This window comes from Heterocephalus glaber, unplaced genomic scaffold (genome assembly GCF_053883595.1).
Source record: "Heterocephalus glaber isolate CG9 unplaced genomic scaffold, H.glaber_assembly_v1.0 deba00001608, whole genome shotgun sequence".
In the NCBI taxonomy this organism is placed as follows: Eukaryota; Metazoa; Chordata; class Mammalia; order Rodentia; family Bathyergidae; genus Heterocephalus; species Heterocephalus glaber.
The window spans coordinates 34,162,269-34,168,199 of NW_028258379.1; the positions used below are offsets into that span (position 1 = coordinate 34,162,269).

Below are 5,931 nucleotides of genomic sequence, written 5' to 3' on the forward strand. Positions count from 1 at the left end.
TCAATTTTTTTTTTAAAGATTTTGAGACAGGTTTTTGCGAAGTTGCTGTCTTAGTTACTTTCTCATTCCTGAGACAAAAATACCTGACAACCAAAGTTAAAGGAGGAGAGGTTATTTAGCTCACAGTTTGTAGAGGGCTCAGTCCATAATGGGCTGGCTCCAAGGCAAGGTGGCAGGGCAGACAGACATTGCAGAGGAGAAACAGTTCATGGCAGGCAGAAGGTAGCAAAGCAACAAAGGTAGGCCACAGCTCCTTCTGTCCCTTACATCTTATCCAGGCTACTAGGCAGGCAGCACTCACACCCTTAATCCTAGTGCCCTTGAGGCTAGCACTGCACCGTGAATCAGTCCCAGCATCACACACTAGATCCAGGCACCTCTGAAAAATGAGGCTCCCCACCTGTGAGCGCATGAGGCTTTGGGGGGACATCTAGACACAAGCCTAACAGTTGCTCAGCTGCCCAGGCTAGGACTGAATTTGCCTCAGCTTCCCAGAGTGCTGGGATTACAGGTGTGTGCCAGCACACGCGACTTGTGTATCCGCTTTAACTGGCTTCTGGGGGCTGGGAGGGGCAAGGGGCTTATCAACCCTTCAATTCCGCCAGTCAGCAGCTTGGCGATGGAGAGCAAGGCTGGGTTTTGGGTGAAGACAGGCTGGGGCTTCTTAGCACAGGGCGACGCGAGGCAGTGGGGGCTCAGAGCCCCTCCCTCCTTTGGTCCGTTAGGCCCCTCCCCCAGGAGCTGCTACCCACTCCATCAGGGAGTAGGGCACACAGGGTCGCAGGTCTGGGCATGGAGTCTCACTCTGTCCCTCACTTCCTGCGGGATCCGGTCCGGGTTTGTTAGCTCCTTTGGGTCCCCCTATCGAGGAGCATGGGGGCCGCAGGAGAGGCGAGGCCGTGCAGATTGGAGGCCGCTCTTACCTTCCAGGGCTCTGCAGGCGGCAGGGTGCCCACACTGCTCTGCTGGCTCCGCATCTTTACCCGTGTGGTCCGAGGGTGGTGCAGGGCACAGGAAGGATAAGCTGTCCATGCAGCATTGTTTTCAATTATCATTATTATTTTTGAGACAGGGTCTTGCTATGTAGTGTAGGCTGGTCCCGAACTCACTGTGGAGCTCAGGCTGGCCTGGAGCGTGACGTGGACCTGTGCCCTCCGCACTCCCTCCTGGGCGTGGCGAGGGACGGTCCCTCCTGAGGCCCCTGCCCAGTTTTCCCAGGGCCCCTCCCCCATGCACCAGCAGCCACATCCGGCTACTGCCTGCACAGGAAGCAGGACCAGGGGGACCCGGGACTGTCGTTCCAGAGGGTGCAGGGCCCAGACACCCCCAGCCCGATATGAAAAATGAAAATCATTCAATACTTGCAAAAACCCAGCCCTCCTTATCTCTCCAAGCAACACGATCCGTCTATAAACCTGGGAAGTTCAGGTTACCAAGTTTCCAGGCCTTTAAGCCAAGCCCATCCAAAAACAATCCTGGCTTTTTAACTCAATAAAAAGGACCCAAGAGCCGGGCAATCTTTAGTGGGGAGAGAAAGCGCCAGAAACTTCTACTGCCACGTCCTTGGTGGGATTTACCCTTATGAGAGGCCTGGGGGGAGGGTACCAGGCCCGAGAAACCTGCTTTCTGTCCGACGGGTGGGGAACCCAAGTCTAGGACAGGAGGGCGCAGGTCCTGGGAGGGGCCGCCCTGTACGGTTGTTTAGGTTTCCTTGGGTAGGAGGCAGTAGAGGCACCAGGGGCAGTGTGCATGCGGCCTCCGCCTGCAGGGGGCGCCGTTTCCCTTCCAGAAAATGCCCTGTGGGGTCCACTCACCTGACCTCTCTCCTCCTAGGTTTCTGCAGGGTTTGTGCGGACCCCCAGGTATGGGACCGAAGACGCCCTCGATGGAGCGCCTTGGATCCCTGCTCGGGTACTGTTTCCTGCGGTCATAGCGCCCCGGGGTGGCGGAGGCTTCGGCGACTAGGAATCTTGCTGCAAGGTGGGAAGGGTTTAAAGGAGTGAGGCGGGGTGGAATCCACGGGATGTTTATTGCTCCGGACAGAGCAGGGCCTTTGCTTCAACTGACCCTGCCACAGACCTTAGAACACTGTGGAAGGGATGATTCAAGTTTTAGAAAATCTTTACAATATTCCTTTGTTTATATACTTCCTTGATTGCATAGATCCAGAAGTACGGTCCCTTTGGGATAAGCAATTGCTGAATGTTCTCAGACCACTGAATTCGTGTTGTCGTGTGTGACTTTTGAAAAGAGAAGCCAGCATAAACTGTATCATTAGCACTAAAGATATTTTGGATTTTTAAAATTAAAATAATTTTAAAAAATTTTTTGTTTTGTTTTTTAAGACAGAGACTCACTATGTTGCCCAGGCTGACCTTGAACTCACTCGATCCTCCTGCCTCACCCTGCAGAGTGCTGGGATTACAGATGTGCGCCATCACATCCAGCTCGTTTAGAAAAAGGAAAACAATAATAAAAAAGAGACAGCGTAGGAAAGCATGGTGACCACTCTGACACATAGTAGGTGCTCATGTAAATGAGGGTCTGTTCCTGGGGCCGCATGACGACACTGCCAGCTCCTGCTTTGACATTTATGTGCGCATTACCTCCTACTCAGAGCCCAGGTTTGATGTAAATCAGCTAAATTAAAAGGAAAATATATAGGCAAAGGAAGTCCTATCAACAGACAAAAAAGGACAAACAAAAAACCTGACTGTACAAGTCTATAAAAATCCATATTACAGCATGCTGCTCTGAACCTATAAATTGGAAACACGTGAAGCTGCCCCACATGGCCTGAAGATCTCGTCCTTCACACGGGAACAGGAAATGCAGCCACCTCCATCGGGCACGGGAGCCCGGAGTGGGCACTGCCAGCAGCCCGGCCACCCCCCTCCCAAAGCACAGGCATCAGAAGGGAGCTTACCCAGCACCGACCCCAGCCCTGCCCCATGAGGTAAATGTCAAACAGATGTCCTCAAAGAGTGGAAAAATGAAATGAAAAGCACATTTAGGATTTATAGAGCTGAAAACCAAAAACCAGTGGAAATTAGTACTCTGAGGCGTGGCTCAGCTTGCTGGTAATGTGAGTTGGTTTTTTTCTTTATCACCATAGCACTTGCGAATTTGCTTCCAGATCCCCAGCAGTCATAGGGAGGGTGTGGCCTTAATTTGGTAAAGAGGTGGGACTTAGTGAGCATCCACAGCCCTTCAGGGTCTGACAGTGAGCTATTTGTCCAGCCTTGACCTCCTGCCCTGCGCCAGAAATTCTCATCCCTGTCCCCAGCCTGCCCCCCCATCCCTGTCCCCACCTGAGGACCCCGTCCCTGTTAGCCTGGTCCTTAGCCCCTCATGCTGGGTTCCTCTTATCCTGGTCTCCTGCCGGCTGACTTGCACTCGGCTGCCTGTCTGACTCCTTCCTGCTTTCACAATGCCGTGATTTTTCTCCAAAATGCTCTCAAAGACCCTGAAAACTCCCTGTTGGCTGGCCTTTAAGATCAGGAGAAAGTCACAGCCTCCCGTGGTCTCCTCCAGCCCAGGCCACAGGCACAGCCTTGCTCTCTGGCTCTGGCTGTGCCAGGCCAGGCCCTGAGGAGGCGGGCACTGGGGTCCCATGGGCTCTGGCGGCACAGCGCAGCCGGCACCTTACTGAACACACAAGCCAGACAGGCGCTTCCCAGATGCCCTCTCTCCTCACCTTGCAAGGTCCAGGAAGGACCTGGACCTGTGCACCACCCTCCCACCAGCCGCACCTAGCAGCTGCTGCAGGGCAGATCTCCCACTCTACAGATGTGGCCAGGGGCGCAGACAGCCAAAGCCTTGCCTGAAGCCACAGAGTCCTTGCTGGAAGCCAGTCCCAGGGGCGGGATGGGGCTGGGGCCGGGACCCTGGCCCGATGTGTGGGAGTAGCAGAGCCGGGTGCAGGTGGGTGCGGGGTGTGTGGCCAAGGGTTGGTAACATTTCCCTGCTCGGAGCCAATCACAGCCCTGGGGACAGGTTACCCCCATTTCAGAGCAGGAGGCTGAAGATGGGACTGGAAGACACACTGAGGTTCCCAAGGGACCTCCGGGGTCCCAGCAGGTTTGAAGCGGATGCCCGACCTCCATCCAGCCCTGCACCTTCATCTCCCTCTTCCCCTTCGTTCGGCGACTCTGGCCAGGGCTAAGCGAGGTCACCGCTGGCCTGAGAGTGGATATGACCCCTCCCTGGGGGTGCAGTCAGGGGATGAGGGGGCCCACATCCTGTTAGGGCCGAAGAGTCCATGCCTGGGAGGTGGTGGGGGTACCATGCCATACGATAATGGGGGTACAGTTGTGAAGCTGCTCCAAGACCCTTGAGCAAGGTCGCAGAGGACTTCCTGGAGGGGGGTGACGTGCAGGGTAAGTGGAAGTTGGGCTGGAGCGATCGATCCGCGTGCTGGTGCTGGTGGATCCATGCTGCTGCGAAGGCTGCCTATACCCACACTTCACGTGCTTGTCAACATTTATCTTCCTGGAAATATCACCAAAGGTGGCGCTGTTTTATCCTCATCCCATCCTGGGAGTGGATGCAGAGCAAGGTTAAGTACGCTGTGCAGGGCCCTGCAGCTGATTAAAATATCAACAGGTATCATCTATTGCATGCTCTTCAACACTTTTACTTTCTGTGGTCTTGGAACCCAGGGCCGTGCGAGCTAAGCAAGCGCCCTACCCCGAGCTGCACTGCCAGCCCCAGTTGCATTCTGTATACGCCAAACATGAGGCCACTTGTTTCCTGCCCCTAGCATCGCTCAGGATTTCACCAAGCTTGTGAGGCCCTTAGATTTGGAAAGTGACACTAAAGAGGTCAGCACATGTTCTGGGTTACACGGCCGCTGAGTGCCCCTGCAGTCCAGAAGGGGACACGAAGGTGGCTCTGCAGTGACCCTGGTCCATGAGCACCAGACAGCCTCAGACGCTCAAGTCCAATAGGACCCTTAGAGATGCCTCCATCCATCCATTCCCTGATCTTCCAGTCTTCTGGGGCGGGGTCAGACACTTCAAGGGCTGGATGCAGATACTTAGGTCTTTGTCACAGAGCTCCATTCTGCCGCTTTATGCTGAAGCTGCCAAGGTTGGTTGATTGGCAACCCCGAGGCAGGCTCGGTGGACACTTGATTACAGAAATGAGAGGTGCCTGACGTGCCTGACCCCCAGGCTGTGGTTTTGTTTTGTTGTTTTGTTTTGTGACCCTTCATGGGACAACGTCAGGCTGTTTTCAGATGAAGCCAGAGGGCGGGGCTGAGGTTAAGCTCACACAGCCCTTAGCAGGGAGGCCGGTGGAGAAGAGAGGAGCTCAGTGCCTCTCCTTTGGGGGTTTCTGAGACTTCAACCTTTGCCCAGGGCGAGAGGGTGGGAAGGGAACACAGGTGAGTCTACATCACAGCGTCCGGCCGGAGTCAGGCCCTGTCCAAAGCTGCTGTCTGCCTCATCGTGGAGGGGGCACTGGGTAGAGTCACTCCAATGCCAGGCTCCCGGGCTGCAGTGTGAGGACACCGGGCCTCTGTCCACCCCAGGGCTGGGCTGCTCCTCCAACCCCAGCTGTCCACCAAAGCCAGAGTCACGGTGCCCTCGTGGTCTGACCTGAGTGGACCTTCCTCGGTTTCCCCATCTGTGACATGGGTGCACCTACCTTCCTCCCCTAGAGGGCTGCGATGGGCTTTAAATGAGCTAATGCTCATGATAGGCTCACAGGGCCATAGGAAGCATTCAGTAACTGACCGTCAAACCCAGGCGGAGGGGAGCTGGGCTCAGAGTCGGCATAACAGACCACCCAACAGGGCATCCTACAGGGCAGCAGGGTCCTCCCCAGAGAAGGCAGTGGGAACCGCCAGAGGCCCTTGGCTAGGGAACAGAGGACAAAAGAGCAGGGCCCACTCCCTGTCCTGCCTCAGCGTCAGTGACACTTGGTCCC

General features: G+C 55.4%; 1 long non-coding RNA gene across 1 annotated transcript; it reads left to right on the top strand.

Annotated features, from left to right (window-relative positions):
* Positions 1–727: 727 nt before the first annotated feature.
* On the top strand, positions 728–3,202 carry LOC110346766 (uncharacterized). Its single transcript, XR_002390987.2, has 3 exons — positions 728–784; positions 1,834–1,980; positions 2,346–3,202. It is a non-coding gene; the product is annotated as an uncharacterized LOC110346766 (long non-coding RNA).
* The last annotated feature ends 2,729 nt before the right edge of the window (positions 3,203–5,931 follow it).